This window comes from Serinus canaria, chromosome 2 (assembly GCF_022539315.1).
Source record: "Serinus canaria isolate serCan28SL12 chromosome 2, serCan2020, whole genome shotgun sequence".
NCBI lineage: Eukaryota > Metazoa > Chordata > Aves > Passeriformes > Fringillidae > Serinus > Serinus canaria.
In genome coordinates, this window is record NC_066315.1 from 119,985,250 (window position 1) to 120,007,441 (window position 22,192).

At 38.4% G+C, this 22,192-nt stretch overlaps 2 protein-coding genes and 1 long non-coding RNA gene across 6 annotated transcripts in view; 1 reads left to right on the forward strand and 2 right to left on the reverse strand.

The window, feature by feature from the left end:
* Positions 1 to 22,192, reverse strand: part of RPL7 (ribosomal protein L7) — an 886,137-nt gene that overhangs the window by 79,393 nt on the left and 784,552 nt on the right. The window lies entirely within an intron of this gene.
* Positions 1 to 22,192, reverse strand: part of STAU2 (staufen double-stranded RNA binding protein 2) — a 171,147-nt gene that overhangs the window by 6,650 nt on the left and 142,305 nt on the right. The window lies entirely within an intron of this gene.
* On the forward strand, positions 9,615 to 21,686 carry LOC108961648 (uncharacterized). Its single transcript, XR_001990007.3, has 3 exons — positions 9,615 to 9,848; positions 20,561 to 20,710; positions 21,328 to 21,686. It is a non-coding gene; the product is annotated as an uncharacterized LOC108961648 (long non-coding RNA).

Consider the following 22,192-nt stretch of genomic DNA (forward strand, 5'->3'; position numbering starts at 1 on the left):
CAGGGTCTAGAGAAGTTCACGAAGGACAAGATTTTATTGCATTTAGTAGCTGGGTCTTAGTTAAGGACTGAGTTTGCTGAGTCAAATGATTCATTGTGGTCATGTTTCTTGCAGTCACATGCCATATGCATCAGCAAGTCTCTGTTGTTCAAGTTTAGGCTTGAGAACATGTTTGCATACCAGGTTACCATCCTAGACTCTAGTCCTGGATTTTAGTTTCTAGCCAAAAGCCTAGACAACAGTCGAGCATGAGCAAAACTGGTAGTATTTACAAACAAATCAATGTTTATTTATTTTCTAAATCAAAAGTGTCCCCCTAATCAGTGAGTTTCTTTACCTCTCCCTGATGACTGAGGCCTTAAAAGGCAATGTCAGCTGTGCAATAACATTGCAGCAAACTGTCTGCATCAGTAATGAGATGCACTTCATTAATTTTTAATATATGGATTTTAATTTCACATTTAAAGGCTATTGAAAAAAAAAAAACCCAACAATATTACAGCTATAGAGGTGAGTTTGAAGGCTCAGTGCCCCAAAACTGAGCAACTATTTAAATTTGTATGTATTCAAATTATTGTTCTTGGTGATTGCTTTTCATTTCTCTAGATGAAGAAATTTTTTACTAAGCTTCCACCTGGCTTTAACTTGCCCACACTCAATACCTCATGCATAGAGAAATGCACAAGGAGAAGATGGATTTCTTTGTGTAGACTTACATACATGCACACAAAGTAGCTAAAATTTGACTCCTTAACATACCTATTTAATTCTCTTGAATTTGTCAGGTTGGCTACATTCAAACTAAAAAAACCTAAGTATTGCAAACAAATCCCTTTCCCCCACAGCTTCTGTTGTTAATGAATTTACTATATTGCAAGCAATAACTCCTGCTAGGAGTTTTCATTGCTTTCCTTTCAATGTACTGTTCTCTCCAGTTGATTAGATTTCATGTGAACCAATGTTAAAATCTGCTTGCATATTAAGTTCAGAAAGGCTTTTCACAGCACACAGTGTAAACCTTAATTAAATGACTTTAGGCTCTTCCTTCATATCATTTATGATATGCATGAAAAACACAGGGTTATAATCTGATTAACTCATGTAGTGTACATGGAAATAGCATTTTCCAAAACTGATTAATCTCTGCACAAAGGCATAGTCACCTGATAGGCACTACACTTAAGGCTACTGATTGCACCTGTCAAGAGAAGGAGCTTGGAGCATAGGAGGAGTGCACTATTTTCAAACAAAGAATGATGATTCACAGATGTAGCTTAGAACAAGTCCCACGTTTTATTTAATGCTGCCCCCAGGCAACTCATGCAGCCAGAATTTAAATGACACACAATCCGTGTACAGCCTGACCTTGCCAGCTTTCTGGGGGTAATCCTAAAGTAAGGATTAACTGTTCTTGAACAATTTTTCCAACATATGAAACAGAGCTTTTATCAACAGCATGCATGTCACCTTCTTCCACCTAGTTTTATTGGACACGTGCACTCATTCCTCCATGCTTCTTGATATGCTGAGAAGTGCATGGAGTGAAAGGCATTATTCAACATGGAACTTTACTTCCATAGGTTTTGATCTTCAGCCAAAATTCATCTACTTCATCTATTGAAGAGACTGCTTAACAGTAGAGAGGGTCAGTTGGGCATGGCTTATTTTCCATGTGAACCACTACACCCGAAATCTGACTGCCATTCTTGTGACCACGCAGTAATTCCAGGAGTAAGGAATGGTAAAGCATTCTCTTAAAGCCCAAGAAAGAGCTGTGTAATCATGTGGGGTGGGACAGTTCTTTTGTTTTAATGGTGATAGAAAGCTTTCCAATCACAAAGAGAGAAAAGCTGAGAAGCACCTATTTAAAAATTAGTAAAAGTTATGCTTTTGTATGAAGAGGATTTAATAAATGATACTTAAAGTCAAACACATCTAAGTTAACAGAATATAAGAGATTAATCCAGCATGGAGAGGCTAGTCTAGTTGCCAAGTTTAGGTTGTGTTCTTACTTGCAGGTGGGAATAAGGGAAGAAGGGGTTGCTAAAGGACTCAGACTGTACAGGACTGTTCTTTAATCTGTGTCCTCTCAGACTCCTCCCACACACATATTCCCACTTGGAAGGGGAAATGTACTCAAGTGCTACCAAGACATTTGCCTTCATGACAATCTATGCAGGAAACCAGTGAGTTGATGCTTGTTCATGAACATCTCAAAAGAGCTTTCAGGTTCAGAGCCAGTATCTACTGAGATGTGTCTATATCCTCTAATGGTGAAGTGAGGTCTGAAAGTTGGGCCCCAGTACCAGCACTTAACATAAATCTTAAACAGTTAAAACAGAATTAAGGATTAAGTAAATCTTCTATCAGATGTTTTCAGTATTTTTTCAGTGTATCTGCTATAGATTTTGTCTAGAATTCTGGAAGTTCTTTTAAAGTAAATTTATTTCTAAATTCAAGACTCCCAATTTTTGCTTTAGTTGCTGCAATTCCAAGAATAAATACAGAAAGAATCATGAATCATCACAGCTTACTTATGAACACAAGAGAAAATATTTTAAAATTAAATTTCCAAGTGTTTGCACTACGTATATACAACAGAACTTCACTAGACAGCAATTAATCTTAAATTAATCTTGCTTCTAATTTTATATCCTTAGACAAAAGCTAGTTAAACACTAACTTTCAGAAGGAGTAGCTGAAAGCTCCTACATTTAAGTAATGTAGGGGCTTTCAGTAATTAGGGACTTCCAAATGAGAGTACTTAGATGGTCAATTATTGTATTGGTAGGTAGAGGTTTAAATTATGCAACTAAGACAACACTTAAACATGATTGAGCAGCTGCAGACAAAAATTATAGGAGATTTTAGGAAAGACAGTTTCAAATCTAAAACTGAAAAGAGCAGAATGCATATCCTCAGGCAAAATCCTGCACCAGCATTGAAAAAAGGCCATGAATCACCCTTTCATCACTGATGGCTGGAAAACATCCTTGTCAGCTGTGTTCTCAGAATGATCTGGTTTGTTTGTTTATTTATTTATTTATTTATAGGCATTTCTCCAGTAGAGTTGCAAATCTGCTGCCATTAACCCCAGATACGTTGCAGAAGATTTTGACCTCTTGGTTTTAAATAAGTTGACTGAGATTCCTAATTGTGTAAGAGTTTACAGTGACTTCTAAAACATACTGTGTTAAACAATCCTCTTCCTTCATCTGACCTCCACAGCTTCATCCTGGTTTTGACATCACTGCCACTGCCTTCACTGCATGGGTGTCAATACATAAATGGGAGTGCTACTCCCCATGAGGGAGTGGGCCCTGACCCACATAGTAATCTAGACAGATACATTATATGTGGGTCAAATATAACTAGAACTCTTTTAACAAAATTAATGAGCTATAAGCATTTATTCTGTTACTTAAATGGTTTTTTAGGTAATAGCTTATACAGAGTGGTCAAAAAAACCCAAAATATATTAAAAGATTTTTACAAATTCCAAAATATCCACTCCAAAATCAGTACAGAACAAGATTCAAGCTATCAAGTATTGCTCAATACTTGCATCCACATGGTTACTCTCACTTAGTAAACTGAACTTGTAAACCACTCTCACTAGTGTTTAGATACTTTTTGGTTCTCCTTGCCAATATCCTCTTCTTCATGCGTCAAAGTGTCACTAAAGAGCTGAGGCAGTTTAATTAATGCTGTTTTAGAAGAGGAGAAAATCAAAGTGAGAGAACATGAGCACAGAAAGGGCTGGATCAAGGTCAGGCAATAAAAGTAAGAATCAGTTCTACTAGTTTACATGCATTTTGTCATAGGCCAAGATAGAAAGAGGGAGATTCTGAATAAAGGTATTTAATGATAGAAAATTTTGAAGTCTGCCCTACAGCCATTTAATTCAAATGCCTGATTCCTTTCACTATCACTCATCAAGCTATCATCTTCCCAACAATGCAAAGCGATTTCTATAGAGGAGAAAAAGTCTCCCTTTTAGGAGAAGATGACTGGTAAGAGCCTCTCACAAATTTTTCTTTGCTGAAATATTGTAGAGAGTACTTTTCTCCCTACAATGTTTAACAAAACTACCTATTTTTTTTCTTTAAACTTGACATACTTTTCTGTCTAGAGACCATACACTTTGCTTTAGACATGGGAGCAATTTCCTAAATATCAGATTCCTTGGTTTTAGCAATTTTAGAATGAAAGAATGTTTGTTCTCTCATACTGAGTCCATTACCTAAATTTTAAGCTCTTGTCAATCTAAACATGACTAGAAACTTCAGTTTGAAGACAAAAGCAATAGATTACACTTAATGCAAAGAACTGGCCATTGGCTCCTTCAAGGAGCAAATTGCAGCTGGAACAATGGGGGAGTTTAGGGCTGTAGATTCTTGCATTACAACATCTGTAATGAAGCCCAGGTACTAAATTGTATCCTATCTCTGCTTCTGTGAAACTCTACTCCTGTGGCCAGCACACTGGCATTCAGAGAAGGATACTTCCACCCTCAGAGCCCTAATGACCAATCCCCCTCTTCATCCTCCAAGTCTCATTTTACAAGTGTGCATGAATTTCCAACAAAGTACCAAATCTAGATTGACAGCTAAAAGCATTATATTTAGCATATATGGCATGTAATTAGAAATTTGAGTGTTTCCAAAAGGAAAAAGTTTTTGATTCTGATCTTTGAGTATTCTTTCACTGCATTAGCTGGGGTTTTTTTCCCTAATTGAAGTTGATTTAAGTGTGAGTGGAGTCAGACCCAAGAGCAACAGGACAAACTTCTCATCTGAAGTAGTTTGTAATATAATTTTGTCTTTGCTAACTGTTGATGGCTCATCCTCATCCCATTTTAACCTACAACCATCAGCTCCCTTAATGGAAGTGTCTATAAAGATCTTCTCTAAAATATGCTTTTCCAGCACACTTAATGTCTTTTAATGTCTTTCCAATTAAATCCAGATGTGAAAAGCTTAAGGAACAGTTCTCAGGACTGAAAAAGATGACATAAATCTTGCAGCTGACAGAGATCCCACTGAGCTCAGTTGGGGAAATTCACAGAGGACTTCTTGTGGGCCAGAAAAGCTGCTGGGTATAAAGACAGATGTGTATACTCCGATTAAAAAAATTTAAATAAAAACTGACTCCTACAATGAGGTATCCACAATTATCAGGGACATTACTAACTCAATCCCTCAATGTGCTGAGCACATCCTGTGTGGTACAAATTTCCCTCATCTTTTCGGGAAGTTTATCAGAGTTGCAGGGGGGTCACATCTGTTTGGGAAAGAGCCCCTCACCTTTCAGGACTGCCCCTCCTAAACCACTGTAGGGGCTGACACTGGAAAGCACTGTCTGTCTTGCTCTCTTACTGCTATCAACAGGGAGGTAACATACTCTGCAAAACAATCCTGAATTTTGGTCCACTCTCCTTTATCTCTCCCATAATCAAGTTAGCTTATTAAATTGTGATTTTATTACAGAAGACTCCCCAAATGTGATATCAATTATAAATTCTGACCAGTATGATGGGAAACTGGTCATTCTTAGTAGCTGACTACCACTGCTGTGCAAGTGTTGTTTGTGCAGCTGTCAATTTGGGGTTTGTTTTGCTGTAATCACTTGCACACCCTTAGGATTTTTTATTTTATTTTATTTTAACAACAGTACATCATCTTATTTTCCAAACACAAACTGTAAATGTAGGCTCAGATCAAGCCACATCTTTCAGAGGGACTGGAAATAATAACACACACAGTTTTTGTTAAAGAATGGCTCTAGAAAACTGCCCAATGCTAACAGCTTTTATAATTTCCTACCTTTCTGCTACTTAGTTACTTTTGAAATTAGTAAATTATCCAGACATACCAATGATTTTTAAAGACCTACATCCTTGTGAGACATCTGAAAAGAGAAGAATGCTCCAGGATAGAAGAAAATCCCATTTCTAACTGAAGCTTAAATTTGGGTCGGTCCATGGTCATTAGTGATGGGAACTTCAGTAGTGACATTTTGGATAGCATTACTTGATTTCTTTGTGTTTTTCTAATGCTCATACTAAGGTTTTGGCATGATTTGGTGCCATGAGTGAGTGTACAGAAATATGAAACTAACTACCTGAATTAAAGGACAACCTTGCATCCTCAAGTACAAGAAGTGATCCAATATTGGGATCTGAACAGTAGTGCAAACCTGACAATGAAAGTAGCAGGCTCCTAAACACACACACACACACACACACACACACACACAAACTCTCTTGAAGACAAAATTCCTCTGGTTGACAGCTTGCTTTATTTTTCACAATGGGCAGCACTTTTCAGACTATCACTCCTTCAGGGCTGAAGGCTGGACCTGACTCCCACCAAAATCACTGCTTGATGACCATCACCCAAGAGTCACGAGGAATGCCCTTCCCTTGGAATGAGCTGCTGCTGCCATGAGGATCCCATTCTTGGCTAGCTCAGGGAATGAGCTCAAATCTTTTGCACTTTGCTGCCAGGGACCACCAGGCCAGCTCTGATTTATAGCTTTTTCTTTAGAGTTTTATGATACAAGAATGTTCACTTGTAATTACAACAGCATTTTGTTGGCTCCCTGCCTTCACTTGGGTATGAGCAACACCATATCCTTCATTCCAGCCTTTTTTATGTCAGAACCCCAAATCTGAGAAGAAGTACATCAGTATTAGAAGGATGTTGCAGATCTTGCTGCTCCTTAAAAAGGAGACTTGTACCTATTTTTTCAGGGGGACATGTAAGCAGCTCCATCTGACATTCAACTAAGAGTCTAGGGAGAGCTGGTCAAAATTCTTCCTCAGAAAAATACTAACCAAAGAAAAAACTTTGTATGGGAATGCATGATTTCTGAGAAAAAAGTTTTTTAGGTCCAAGATAGACTCTTCAGTCAAAACATCACAGACAAGTGCAAAATATAACCACTGCACTAACTGATGACTGTTTGGTTGCCACGTTCATATGCTTGTTGATTTGTCTTTATGAGAAAAATTCAACAGGTCTCTAGTTTATTTTTAAGTGAACAGAAATACTTGTACTCTTGTGTGTTTTGTGGGATAAAAAAATATGTTTTATTCAAAAGGAGACCCTGCCATTAAGCTGCTGTATCACCTTGAAGAAACACTTTAGCTCAGTATTTTTCAGACATACACTTAGCTCCTGACTTCGAGATAATCAGGCAGCACGTTTCCTTCAGTTGTGGTTTAAACTTGATTTTGTCATTTTCAGTAGAGGCATAACCTCCTTCAGAGAAAATTCCAGGTATTTCAGATACCATTTAATAGTTAACTGTCAAGCAATTTCCAAGTCTTTTAAACAAAGAATACTTCTGTGCTAGCTTAATTTATAGAGCCATATATGTCCCATTTTAAGTGGATGTGATTAAGAAGAAACACTAAGCTTAGATTATTCTACTAAATGAGAAAAGTTTAAAGCCAATAAACTGTATCTAGGATTTTAGCTGGGAGATGAAATAAAAGGCACATTTGTTCCTGGTCACTGAATTTTTAACCTGGGTCTGTTGCTCCTGCTGTTAAGCTCCCATACATTCCTTACTAGCCTGTAGTGTCCAGCATTCCCAGATCTCAGTGCTTGGAATTAGAGGTGAACTGCAAAATAAAACCAGGTTCTTTTGAGAGGTATTGTATGGAAAGCACCAAATATTCTGTCAGAAGGAGGCAAGTGAAAAGGCTAATTTTTAAAAAGAGGTCTTTTACAGATTCTTAAAAATTTAGATTACATGTATATTAATTCCAGCCTACCATTTAGGTCTGAGAATTCTGGCAGTGTCTGAAAAATGGGAAGATGCTGCTGAATCTGGTGGAATAAATGAAAGCTGTACACTGTCTAGCTCCTTAGCAAAGAAAAGGAGAAGTTGAGCCTTATGCTGTGACTCAGGTCTCTATCTCATGTGTGAGAATACTTTTCAAGTGCCCCAAGGTTTGCCTTTAATATACACAAGCATGAAGGAAAAAAACTCTGGGTTTCTAGCAGAGAAAACCAAACCTATACTGTTTCTGTGCCTCCTGTGCCTTTTCAAGCTTATATTCTTTTTTTTAAAAAGTAGAATATTTTGACTTGCCTTTTTGCAGTACAGGAGCTCTAATATGGCTTCATTGCTTCTCCTTTTAAGTCAAAATCCTGTGAGGGTATTTGAGAATTTCCTTAAGGTGAAATAAACTAATCTGCCTTCAGTGGCTCATCACTCTGGTGATCAATTTAAATGACATCATTGCAGAAAAGCCTCATAATGCATATTTTCCCCATGCCTAGTCCAGTGCTGCTTTTTTATACACAATTTCAAGCATTTCTTAGCAAATGTGTCTTGAGGTGAAGGATTAGCCCTCACTTAAAACCAGTAGCAGCCACCTTCCTGTGCATCTTTTGAAATAGTAGATGTACTTTTTATTGGATTATTTTCTATTTTCTACTGCTTACTGGTCTCCTTTTTAAAGGAAAGGCCAAATCTACCCTCAGATTCAGCTTCTGTTGCTGTTAGTGTGTTGATTTAAGGAGGAATTGCCCTTGATCACTTGGATTTGCTTTAGTCATTAAGCCTTACTTCAGTCTGCTACTGCACAGGTAGAAAGATAAAAAGAATAGTAAGTGGCACCTTCAGTCATCTCCATGATTGCTGTCCTGTGAGTTTTTCTGGTATGAATGGTACATGTTGGGTACTGTGTACTTCAAAAAGTGCTTCAAGAGAGACAGCAGGAACCAGATCTCCTCAAGAACTTTCTAAATTCAGGAACCTCTCCACCTAGTAGGTCACTAATAAAGTTAGACACTCCTTGTCTCTGATTAACTGAGCTCTGCATCTATGGACCTGCATTTACTCCATTTACAGTTGCAGTTAAAATATATATAATGTGTCCAAAAACTTTACCAAACAGCTGGGGTTTAGTCTGGAAGATCTGCTAATGGCTATTTTTTAATTTCATTCTAGCATCTGTTATTAAAATGCATTAAACACAGCTGTCAAAAAGAGCTAACCCAAAATCTTGCTAGTTACAAAATAACCTGTCAGGATTAGATTCAATAAAAAATTCAGGTGCTTAAAAATTAGGTGCTGTAAGAGTGAAGTTTTAAACAGCATATCCCTGGAATAAAATCAAAGGTCTAAAGTTAAGTACTCAGTTTTTTTACTCGGCATAAAGATCAGAGAAAGGTTTCTCTGAAGAATGAGCTGAGAAAGCTACATGGTAAGTCTGGAGCTACCAGCAGGCAATGAGGTGCTCCAAGCCTAGGAGTGAACTCCTGGTCCTCCCTGGAGTTCTCTGCAAAGCCAGGACCACAGGCAGAGGGCTGGCAGCTTGGTCACCTGGCTGCTACAAATGTACATCCTCTCCTGAAGACAGCTGGCCCTTCAGCTCTCTGAGAGGCCTGAGCAGAGCTTGCTGCTGTGGTTGAGAAGGTGACAAGCAGAGAAGTGAGTGGAGGTGAGACTCTCCTTTTTGTCCTTTTATCAATGGCACAGATGTGAGCGCTGCTGTCCAGAGTATGAGACATACAGATTTCAGATTTCCTAGCTTTAGGTCAACAAACTACATATCCTTCCTCCTAGGTGACAACCTAACCTCCAGGATCAGTGATAGGGAAGATTCAGCTGTAGCAAAAAACCAAAAGTCAACATACATGGATCAAAGAAAGGGAGGAGTCTGACTCTGCAGGCTGATCACAGCAGTTCCTAAGCTGTCCTGAGGATCACCCCATGCTCCCTAGATAATTTCTGTTCTTTATCTAATTGGTACTTTAGCAGTAAGCTCAGAAGTGATAAAAGCAGGAACAGCAATCCACTAGTTCTGCTTTTGGGGGCTTCTTTAAAAGGTAGGATGCAATAACATTCTTTCTCATCCTTTCTCTGTGCAATCCTGAGTATTTTGAGGTTTTGTTATGTGAAAGCTCTGGTTATCTGGGAAGGTAGATAAATAGCTGCACATGCATTTAGACAGTCTCCTGTGACATGTAATTGTTAATACCTGAAGGCTGTGGGAAGAGTTCATGTTTCCTGACTGTGTAAAGCATGGAAATCACTAGCAACTATCCAACCACAGCTAAGAAGAAAAGCCCTCAGGATGTTGTTTCATTTAACATTCTTCTCTATAAGGCATTTTAATGAATATACAGCTCAATTTTAATAAAAGATTTTATTAAGATAAATAATAATAATCCTTCACTATTCAAGCTCTCTTCATGCAAATGATCCAATAAGCCTGCACATGTATGCAAACCCTTTGAGAGGGTTTCCAGGATCAGGATACAAGCAATTTTACTATGCCATTACAGAGCAGAGTTAAATTAGTTAAAATCAACACACTCAGAATAAAACCAAAAATACTAATGTAAGTTAAATGACAGTAGAGAGTAAAACTTTATGTCCAGTCTCAGTTTGTTCTAAGAATTTAATCATTTTAGCTGTTGCATAAACAATAAAATCAGAGCATGAAGGAAGCACTAGAGTTCTAAGGCTGCTACCAGAAACAGAAAATCCACACATAATGTCATGCATATTAGACAGTAATATTCCTCTATCACAAATAAGACCTAACTGAAGCCGTGCTTGAGATAACTGTCATGCTATCAAGTTACAGTAAAGAGGAGATCAGACTTATTCTTTCCTTCCCAATGAAATCAGTATAAACAAATCATATAATGTTTGGACACCAAACTCCTGAAACAAAGAAACCTAGAAAATCTCTTAAAACCACCCACAGACTCCCCATGTTGGTCTGTGATTATACAACTGGAGAAGATCATCCAAACTGTGATGTAAACCAATGTCAGTCTGCAAAGGACAGTGCTACAGTGGTTCTAACAAAAAATAAAGCAAGTCCCTGGAAGAGCCATCAGAAGGGAATACTTTCATACTTACCATCCATTTTCCCTGTAAATGAGGAAAACTTTTCTGAAGCTTAGAGAAAGAACTTAACTTTATCCCTACACTCAGGATACAAGACCCAGACTCTCTTGTGTGTTTTTACTCTCCTGCAAAACACATTCAGCTAAACAAAGTGAGCCTGGGACCAGCCGTAAAGGAAAGTACTTCTTACTGGACCCCACTGCTTTTTGTATTTCAACCTGCTCCTCTATGAAAATCTTTTTGTCCTCCTTAATTGTTAAGTGGATACATTCATTGTCATTTTTAGAAATACACATGTAAAACAGCATTTTTTTTTTCCTACGGACTACCCACCAAGAGAGACGATCCACTGCTGAAAGCCTTTCCATTCTGTCAGTAAAATACAGTGTTTCTGTAGAATGATTTTCTACCTCAGAATTGCAGTTTTGCTCCTTGCCTACCATCTGGAAGCAAACTGTTCTAGACCAGAAACAGAATGTGCCTGTCTAGAAGAGATGTGAACGGGTCCAGCTCTCTTTCTGTAGACATGGCCGAGAAAGTGTGAACCTCTGTGCACCCTTAGGTGAGGCTTCACAAGGTCCAGGACACACAGTGCTAAGGATGCTCAAGCAGGGGACTAACCCAGCTGCCCTGCAGGTGGGGTCTATGACATATCCATTTTTTGCCCCCTTTCTACTCAATTTAGGTTCCACAAGGCTAAAAATTGTTTAAGTGAAGTAAGGAGCTAATGATACAGGGCAAGCCCATTTTCAAATACTCTGCATTCTTTCTTTCTAGCTATGCCATAGAGGAATTCAATATTCACATGTATTAAGTAAAGAAACTCACTTCATTAGAATCAGCCACCCCTGCAAACTGGTTGATAGTTTATATTTCCCTACCATTAATTTCATTCTTGTTTCTAAGCCACAATTGACTGAACTGTAACTTGGTATCAACAATGGACATTAATCATACAAAAGAAAACAAAAGAAGCAGTAATGAACTGACAACGTTGGTTAGTCTTCTCCAGTGAGGGTGCAACAATTAACAATACAGTGAATATCAATCATTCAAATGCTGAAAAAAAAAAGTCTGTATAAAGAGAAGAAATGAAAAATGGTAGCCAACAAAAACTCAACAATCTTGGAGGAAAAAAAAAATCTAATAATTATTATACTTAATGGACTGTGAAAGAACACTTCATTAATAAGATGGCAAAATATTTTGTACTGAAATTAACAAATTCTCATTCCTAAGAAAGTATGTTCTGCAGAATTTACAGACAGTTTGTTCTTTCATATAGTCATATATGCTTCTTATATATCGCTAAAGTTCAATCTTTTTCAATCTTATTTACAATATCATGCCTGACTAAAAGCTGTTCTACTGGCATCAGTGTTACCAGCAGGTGTACATTGAGTTATTAACACACTTGTACCTGAAAAGTGGTTTTGGTGAAACATAAGAAAAAAGATTCTATCTGTTTTTCATCATCACTAGCTCTCTTGTGTTTTAACTACTGCAATGATTCTATCAAAGCTCATCATACATGAAGAACTAAAGTAAAATAATTTCCTCAAATATTTTTACATGATTTTCCATATGTGATTTTAACTTACAATTTAGTTTATAACTAAATATAAATTATTATGAATTATAAAGACAAAATACAAAATTCAAAAAATGTATTTTTTGAGTTATGTGTTCAACCAAATATAACTCTCACCCTTCACTGGAGAAGGAACAGGAAGAAGTCTTCAATAAATTTCTGAATCATTTTCTGATATTTTCTATATCAGAATTACAAGTTTACAACATACACTGAATATTTTAATAAATGCCATGCTTACTTGGCTAATAACTTCTAAAAAGAGCAAACCCCTCCTTATAACAGCTGCAGTGGCCCAGATGTCACAAAAGCAGAATGTTCACTGCTATGCAGGGGAGGGGCAGGCCTTCCCTTTGCACAGGCACGTGGGGATCCCAGCCAGCACAGGCACATCCATGCCTGATGGGTAAACATGGAATGAATTTATTTGCTTCTGTACACATGGCAAAGGAGGTTCAGACCTGGAAAATAGCAGTTGCAGCCCCATGCATCAGTTTCCCTGCTCTGCTACGGTGCAACTGCCCAGTTTTTCTGATTTGGCAACAGAATCAAGATTTAGCCTTGAAAAATTGACTCAGTAGAGGATTTGATGTGCATGTGCTAAATAACAACTTACTGACTAGTCAGAGATGCTTGATTCTGATGAACAGCAATGTTTGGCAGGCAAAGTTGCTACCCATGCTGTTTGCTTTATGCAAAGGTAACATTTTCTATTGTGGTCTCTTCAAAGCTCTTAATACACCATTAGACTAAAAGAGCAGGCAACAAAAGCTCTGATTTCTCCTGGGAAAGAGCAAAGCTTCTTCCTTGTAAAGCATTGTGGAAGGTCCTACTTGGTACTGCAAGAAACTCCAGCCCTCTGTTTTCCCTGGGAAGCAGCAGCACAGAGCTTCTAGTCTCCTCCCAAGTTTATTAGTCTCTCTGTCCCTAATTCATGCTTTTTATCAGTTCCCTCAGCAGCAAAATATCAGTCATTGGGCCCATTTCAGTGCTGTGCTGCTTCAACCTGCAGGTTTCTTTGGCTGACAGGGTGGATCCTATCCCTGGACATTCAAAGGGCTAAACATAGTGTCTAAGGGGAATGGAAGGAGCAGGTTTCTGCCTCTAACATCCTACAACTGGAAAAGGGTAAGCAGAGTGTGTGGAGATGCTTGAGATCAGACAGAATCTGTGATCCTCATCATGCAAATGAAGGACTTAGTCATGCAGTTTTCTGTTTGGAGAATGCTAGCAGTAAGGAGTAACTTGACAGCTGCACTCTCATTATAGCCAGTTTGGATTCCTCTGTACTCTTCAGTCATTGTTTTATTACTTTGCATTTAGACATAGAAAATTCCATGCACCTGCACTATGCAGCATTAAAGCCCATATCTGCTAAATCTGCCAAGAAAAGGAGCCAGCTCAGCCGATGGAATTATTTGATGTGGTCACTCACTACAAAGTGGGTTGAAAGCACAAACCTCTCTCAAGCCCACCCCTGTGGAAACAACTGCAGCATTTTACTGATGTGGGCAGGACCCAAGCGAGTAAGGACAACTTGCAGCACACTTGAAATATAAGCTATTTTTGAAACAAAGAAACAAAGTTTCTTTGTTCAGCTTTAACACGTTTCTTGACTTGTATTACCCACTTCTCCCTTTCCCATTCCCAAGGAAGTTTCCATTAATCATCCCTCTAATGGAAACACTTGTGTCTGATCACTGAGCAGTGGACACAGGCATAGTCTGTGGGCATGCACTGAACAAGAAGCCCAAGGGAAGCCTAGCTGAAAAGTTTGGGAAAGCAAGGATGCCTTTTTAAAATAAACTTTGGAGAGGTCAGCGGGACAGCAAGGGGTCAGCACCAGGCAGCCATTGGGTGGATGGCACAGGAGAAAGACAACAACACTTGTCATTAATTATATCTGTTGGAATGCTACACATTTTCCCCCCCAAGTGGTAGTACTCCAGACATCCAAGCACAATCTCTCCCACGTCCCACTTGACCCCAGGCAGGCACATGCCAAGAAGCTTTCATACACTAGAAGCCAAGAAGTAGCTAATACAAGTGGAGCTTTAAGAATTTAAATTGTCCCTCCACTTCAAAACTTTTATTTCCTTTAGTTCCAGGCCATCCTCACAACTGTCTCCTTCACCAGTGAAACACATATTCTCTTAGAGCTAAATATGGGTAGATTCCTGTGCCCAGCCTCAAGCTAACAAAACTCTCAACTTTCACTGGAGAAGAATAACTATGGGGAAGTGAACTCTGCTCTGATGAACTCTACTCCTTAAATCCTGCAATGTAAATGTAAATGGTGAATGCACCATTTATCCAGGTCTAGAGGGATCTGATCTACAGAGGTGTTGTCTCCTATAAACACTTTTTGCAAAATGTCTGCAAATGCCAGAATGAGTCACTACTGCCTGTGCTCTTGCAAAACCTTGAACCATACCTATTTATAAAGCTAAAGTTTCATAAGCAGCAGTATATTTTATTTTGATAAAAAAACCCCAATAAACTGTTGGTTGCATAAGAAATTGCAGACTAGTAATTAATGGATGGACCCATCCTCACCTAACCCTAAATTCAAGCACAGTCAAAGTTCATTGTTGTGTGCAGAAAGAGCCAGAAGAGCCTAGGTATCTCTAGAGTATGAATTAGCCTCTCCTAAACAAACAGATGGGAGGAATGAGCCTTTGGAAATGCTTCTCTCTGTACTTCCATTACAGAAAATCTCATAAAATTAACCCAACCTGGAAGCATTGTAGGCATCTGAAAGGAATGCAAGATGCTTTAGTGACTATAGTTTATGAGGAAGGTTTGAGCATTATAACTCCAGCACAGTAGTTATAAATCACAGTAGTTGTAAATCACAGCAGTTATAAAATATGGAATTAAATTACCTGTCCATGTGGTGAAAAAAATTCTGCTCACTTCTGCATAGAGAGGCCAGAAATGTCTTAAAATCAGCCTGTGGGGTTCTTTGGAGTATGTGAAACAAAGAACCAGAATAGGGCCCGGGGAGAGTCAGGAGACCTTGTACACTGCAGAACCCTGCTTTGGGCTAATGGAGAGATAACAACTGGAGCAAGATCGATCTGGATATGCTAAGCCTTGCTAATGGGTTCTGATTATTAAGGGGGGAAGAAAAGTAATGACTGCAGTGGGGCAGGCTTCACTACAGGCTACATTACTCTGTGGCTTAAGGACAAATTCCCCTATGATACAAGCAAACTCCCTACCTCAAATCCTTATTTGGGGATCACAGTAGCAAATAATTTATCTTTTTGTAGAGAGCAAGGAGACTTCTAGAAAGAGAATCTTCCATCAGATAAAAAACCAGATTGTTGTCTATGTTTTCACCTGAATGATGTATCCAACAGGAAGTATTTAAACTGTGTTACTGTCTGCAGTCCAAGCTTCAGGATAGGCTTTGAACCCACAGCTTTGGAGCCCAAGTCACCAAACTTTTTTGAGAGCCCTCCTGTAACTTTTTCTCTGTAGTTTTCAAGCTTTCATTGAGTCATAAAACATGGGAAAAAATAGGCTCACTCTACCAACAGAAAAATATCCTGTAAGGAAATATATGCTGTGGTAAGTATCCACAGGAAGGTATTAAGCATTTTTTTCTACTAAAAGAAGGAAAAAACACCCAATGCTGAAAAAGTAGTAGCAATGTAAAAGCAACTTGTTAGATGGATAAAGAACTCCAGAGTGAATGACAGTGTTGTCTTTTGGAAGTCTGCTCTTCAATCCCACAAGTATTGTAGGATTTAGCATTAAACAAGAGAGGTAAGAATAGGGCCTGAGTTACATATAAGAATTTAAAAAGTAACTTGTCCTGATTTCCCCCCAGTAAACAGTTAATGAACTAAATAATTAACTTGGTTGTGTAGGTTTAAACCATTTGCAACACTGCACTTCTGAGTTGTGTTTGCATTAAGCAGAGCCGGATGCCAGGCTTCCTCTCTACTGTCAGAAATTCATCATAGCCAGAAACTGCAGGAGATAGACAGACAGGCCCAAAACACCATGTAAGCACGGTGAATTCACTACTCAAAACCCCAAACAGAAGTGGAAAAGACACCAAATCACCAATTCCAAGAAGAAGCACTCACAGGTAGTAGAATTAGTTCCTCAGATTTCACCTGAGACCTCACTATGAAAGCGAGTTGACAGCACACCCCAGTGTGCTTCCTTCAGTTTAGCTCCATCCTCTCTCTCACAACGTGCACTGATTTCCCTGGCCTGTGCAACTTGATCTAGTGATGAAAGTTGCAGGTTTGTGAGATTTCTATGCCCTTCTGTAGTTATAAAGCACATAGGTTCATTGATTCATAAAGGAGGGCATTTGAGTTGGTTCTCTTATGATACTGCCATCCTTGAGTGTTGACCAAAGCAATCTCATCCTGTTAGGGACATTTAGAAGCTTTTCTGGGTAAGAATTTTTCTGTTCAGAGCAGAAAAAATGTTCTGTCATCAGAATTTTCATACATTTGGATTTTTGCTAGTGGTTCTAATTACATCCTTCTAAGGTAGATTAAAGAGCCCCTTAGGAAAAACCAAATTTTTTCCTAAGTATTTTTCCTTAAAGAATCAAGCCAGCTCACAGATTTTTCCTTTAGACATTACACCAAATGAGCTTCCAAGTCTCTCACCAGAAGGCATTTTCCCCACTTCCTCAAGCAAATACTTTTTTGTGGCTGTTTTCTAAACTTACTTCAGTGTTTCCATATCCCTTCAAAAATGCTGACATCAGGACTAGATTAATTCCTCCAGCATCAGCTTGACCAATGCCATATACAAGGTTATATCTTGCAACTCATAATTACTATTACTTTTTACATTCATGTTCAAGTGCTCAATGGGATTTCTTACTCAATTCCCCATCCTATATGACCCCTGATCACCTAATTAGAAACCAAAATTCTCTGTGCTGACAGTGTGGCTTTGATCCCTTGTTCCTTGATGAATAAGTGTGCAGTTAGCTGAGTCAGAATGCACTTTGTGCAGTCAGCAAGGCTTACTGCATTGTATTCTACAACTTATCACCATTTAACACTCTGCTGGCCTTCATGCTATCAGCAAACATTACCAAGAGATGATTTCATGCTTACTTCCAGGCCACTGATGAACACACTGCCTATAATGTTGAAATGTTTATTTCTGTATGGTGTGGAGAAAGAGCAATACAGTCCTGTGTACTAGAAGAGATTTCTCAAGGTAACTCAGGAAGTGCTGTGTATATATAATAAAATGCCAGGTCACATTTTCTGCCTTAGTCTCCAGGTTTTTGAGCAACTTAATGATAGCATTGAAATGAAGACATTTATATATAGACACTGCAGGCCAAGCTAGTCAATTTCTGTTTAGATTAGGTACATGGACCCTACATTTTCATCCTAGTATGATGCCTTAAGTTTTAGCTTTCATATTTTTCAGATTCTGTGCTGCCTAGGTATGTAGCTCTGAGCTTCATATTAAGTATCAGTAAGTTCTCTTCACAGAGTAGGTAGACAAAACAATCCTTTTCCAGCTGGATACCAAGGACAACCTATACTAATTTCAGGCCCAAAAAAGCATAAACTACATTGGACTGAAGAGAGAAAACAGCTTCCTCACCTGAAACTGTAATTGGACAATAAACCCCATTATGCTAATAGACCAGAACTTATATAAGAGTGAAAACTTGGGACCAGTTGTCTATTTTGTGACCATTTTGGGTCCATCTTGGGTGTAGCCCTGGCTGGGCTCTTGTGCTGCCCAAGGTGTATCCTTTAAGGCCTTTTAATAAATGCCTACTTTATTCTCTTAGCTCTGTCTAGCCTCTGTTCTAGGTCAGCCTCTCAAGGCATCAGTACATGGCATGCTCAAAATCCATGGCCTTCTCATACTTCCTTGGCAGATTGGTTTTCAGAAATACATATGAGATCAAAGTCTTGAATTATGTGCCCATGTCAGCTGAGTTCAAAAATGAGAAAAGAAAAAGGAAGGAATACTCAGCTCACACCTTTGTTATATTGTGAGAATAAAGTTGATTATTGGCAGCAATGTCAAAGCTGAAGCTGGGAGCTTTCAGTGCTATGCACCTTCTTCGTCCAGCATACCATATTCTGCTGAACTGAAATATTTGAAAGCATCCAATATTAGTGGTGCATTTAATCTGACTGGTATCTAAGCCTCATCCAGCTTCTCACTCCCTCTCCCCACACTGGGCTGGGGGAGAGAATTGGAGCAGCAAAAGTGAAAAAAACCCTCATGGGTTGATAAAGACCATTTAATAAGTGAAGGAAAAGGAGGTAGAACCACGTGATGTAAAGGCAATCCCTCACCACCTCACACCAGCAGAACAAGGCTCAGCCACTTTCCAAGTGCTGGTTATCTTGGAAGGACTCTCCCCCTGCTTTATTGCTGAACATAAAGGAATGAAGAGCACGGAATATCTCCTTGGCCAGGCAGGGTCAGCTGTCCCAGCTCTGTCCCCTGCCAAACTCTTGCCCAATCCAAACTGCTTGCACTGAGGTAGATTGTGATAGAAAAGGCCTTTACTCTATGCAAGCACCATTCATTGAGCTGTGCTAAACAGAGGTGTGTTACCAACACTGGTTTTGTCACAAATCACAGATGCAGCCTCACACAGGATCCTAGGAAGAAAATTAACTCCATTCCAGCCAGACCCAGTACACTACTGGACAACAAGGGAGTGATCACAGGTGCTGAATTCAGATTACAAAAGCAAGTGGTCAGGTTGTTTACAGCTCTGCTCTAGCCCAATTTGGGGTTTACTTTATTTGGGCATATAGTATATACATATAAATTTAGGATATAAAGTTGAAAATAGCTTTATAACCTAAATTCAACAGCAATGCCCACATCCTTTAAGCAATACTGTATTTCTTTCATGAAAATAAAAGCTATACATATTATAAATGATAGAATTCTTTCCACATAGGGCAAAGGCTGTTTTTATAAGATGAGCTATGCTTCACTGAAGTTGTACTGCCTTTTTTAAATATAGATCTTTACACAAATCTCATTTGTCTTTATTGCCTTGCAGTCTTAAGCTTTGTGCTCTGCCTTCTTCAGTATTTCAAAATCAATTTTTTCAAAGTATTAATGTTATGAAGAGTTGGTGGCACAGTTTACACTAAAAGAGATGGCTCAAAACATTCAAATTGCTTGTAATTATTTGGAGTGGCCTCACTTAGATGTAAAAACAATTACTATGCTTATATCTTGCTCTTTTGTTGGCTTACCAGCTCATTTTAATTTTTGAAACTCATATACTCACATGCTACTCACTGAATAGTAACAGCCTGCACTGTCTCAATGACAGGATATTAAATACCCTGCACTCTGCTTCCATTTAGTGTAGAAAGGAATCTAGGTCTGCTGCATCCAGAAATGGAATTAAGTTATCACAGAATATTGATTTCAACACTGAGAAATGATGTGTCTTTGATGAAAAATTTAAATTTGAAATAAAGTTAAAGTAAAAATAAGATAGAATGTTATCTGGTAATTTCAAAGAGTATTAGAAATATGAGACAAAATTAAGAACTGAAAATTCAGGTTTCTGCATCATCCTCACTCAACCCTGATGTTATTACTTGCCAAAATAACTTGGGTTTGTTCCCATAGTTTAGCTAAAAGTTTATTTGTTGATATATGATCTCACAAAAAAATCTTTCTCTCAGTTGGGATGGGAAAACAGCTTAGACATCCAGCCCTTCCTCTGGAAAGGTTTTGTAAAGACTCCATTGCTCTGGTCAGACTTTTGTGTCTGGGCTCATAATCTGGGAAGAGCAAAGCCATGAATCCCCCAAAGTTATTATTTTATATAAAGTGACCTGTTCTCAGGCTGTTATTTCAACCAGGGAGGTTGGCAAGAGAGATGAGGGTAATACCTACCTATAGTATTATAGGCTCTTCCCACTAAGCTCCTGAAAGCTGAAACACTGTGGATTTTCTATCTTATAAATATCCAGTTAAAGAAGAAAAAAGAATCAGATCATGCAATAATTTATGTGATAATGGGATCCCATTTCAAGCAGAAACTTTTTATGTACCATTGCCTGAAGCCTTTTCTAGAATTATTTCTTGCAGAGTTCAGATTGTTGAACAACTGGGTTTGAAGTTTGGAGGAGGAAGATTTGGATACAATGGAATTATCTGAGAAGTGAACACCAGCAAGGAGAACAACCACAGAGTTTCATCACTCTTCAGGACCAGACCCAGCATATTTCACTCACCTTGGTGAGTCCTCCCTTGCCTACCTTACAGGGATGATATCCCAGGAAAGTCAGGGTGCAAAGAAGGCAGGAGGGAAGGCTGCCAGGCACCTGCTTCTTGTCCCTGTAAGAGGCTGAGAAAGACAGAGTACCTGCCTCAGGAGCTCAAAAGTGATTTTCTAAATAGTGAACTCAAATATTTTTGCCAGTAGTTACATCAAATGGGTCAGAAAATTGGAGAAAGAAGGTTGGCAGACATTTTATTAATCTGACTGTACAGATTAGGAACCCCATTCTTCTGAAGTTTGTTCTTTTCTAGACCTGCCAGAAAGAGGATATTGTGAATCTAAGGTTTCCACACACAGAAGAAACATCAAGTCACATTACAAATATTCAGGGAAAGGAGCTGTGGTTTATGAAAAACCATATTCAATTCTCATTATTTGTTATCAACAGCATCCATCCTCAGTGAAAAAATTCTAATTTCTTTACTGTGTAAAGCTTGAAGGAAGTACACAGGATGATTTTGAAAAGTGGATTTGTTTTCTTCCATTTAATAATAAATCTGGTTTTCTATTTTTTTCCCCCGAGGAAAGGAACACTGCTTTTTTACCTTCTCTTGAAATATTTTTTTCTCTCTAGTTCTGATGAAACTTCACTACTTCTGATGAAGGAGGAAGTGGAGATGCCAACATTTGATGCTGATTCAGAGGCACCCACCACATGCTATAAAAGCTGCTGCCTGAAAGGGATTATGTGTTCCTTGAACTATTATATGCTTAAGGAGATATGAATAAACTTCCAAATTCCAAAATGATTGAAAAAATAGAAATACACCCACAGAAAAGAAAAAAAAAAGGAGAACCAAAAAGGAACTAGAAGAAATGGAATCAATTCATGACAAATTTTGCCAACACATTTCATATGAATAAGATGTCAGATGTCCTGGAGTTATTTCTACAACTAGTCTACAAACAAGAACTGTCAGTACAAGAAAAAATGGGTTGCATCTGCTTTTTCTTTACTTCTAGAATATTTACAAACCTGTGGCAAAGAATAATCCAAAAATTGTTAGGTAGATGATACAATGAGAAATCAGAAGACTATTTGTTCTGCTACAATTTTGAGCAGCATTGAGGCTGACTAAGTCATACTAGACACTTCACAGAGCATACATAAGTCCTTTGACCTCATCCTCTAGATCCTCCATCAGAGAATGAAAAGCATCTAAAAAGGGACCAATTTTTCAGAGCTTTCTTAGTCAGACATTGTCTCTTACATGGGCATGATGGTCACTTTCCACTGAGGCTATTTTCATCATCATTACTCTCAATCAGCTCCTTAAAATACAATAAATAACTTCAGGTCACCATGCTGGTTTTGGTAATTACAAATTATTATCTACTTCTTGGTCTGAAAGTTCAGACAGGAGAAAAAGCTACACCCTTAATTTCACTAGTCCTTGCCATTTATCAGAGGATTTTTTTTAATCAGCAAAGAATCAGAG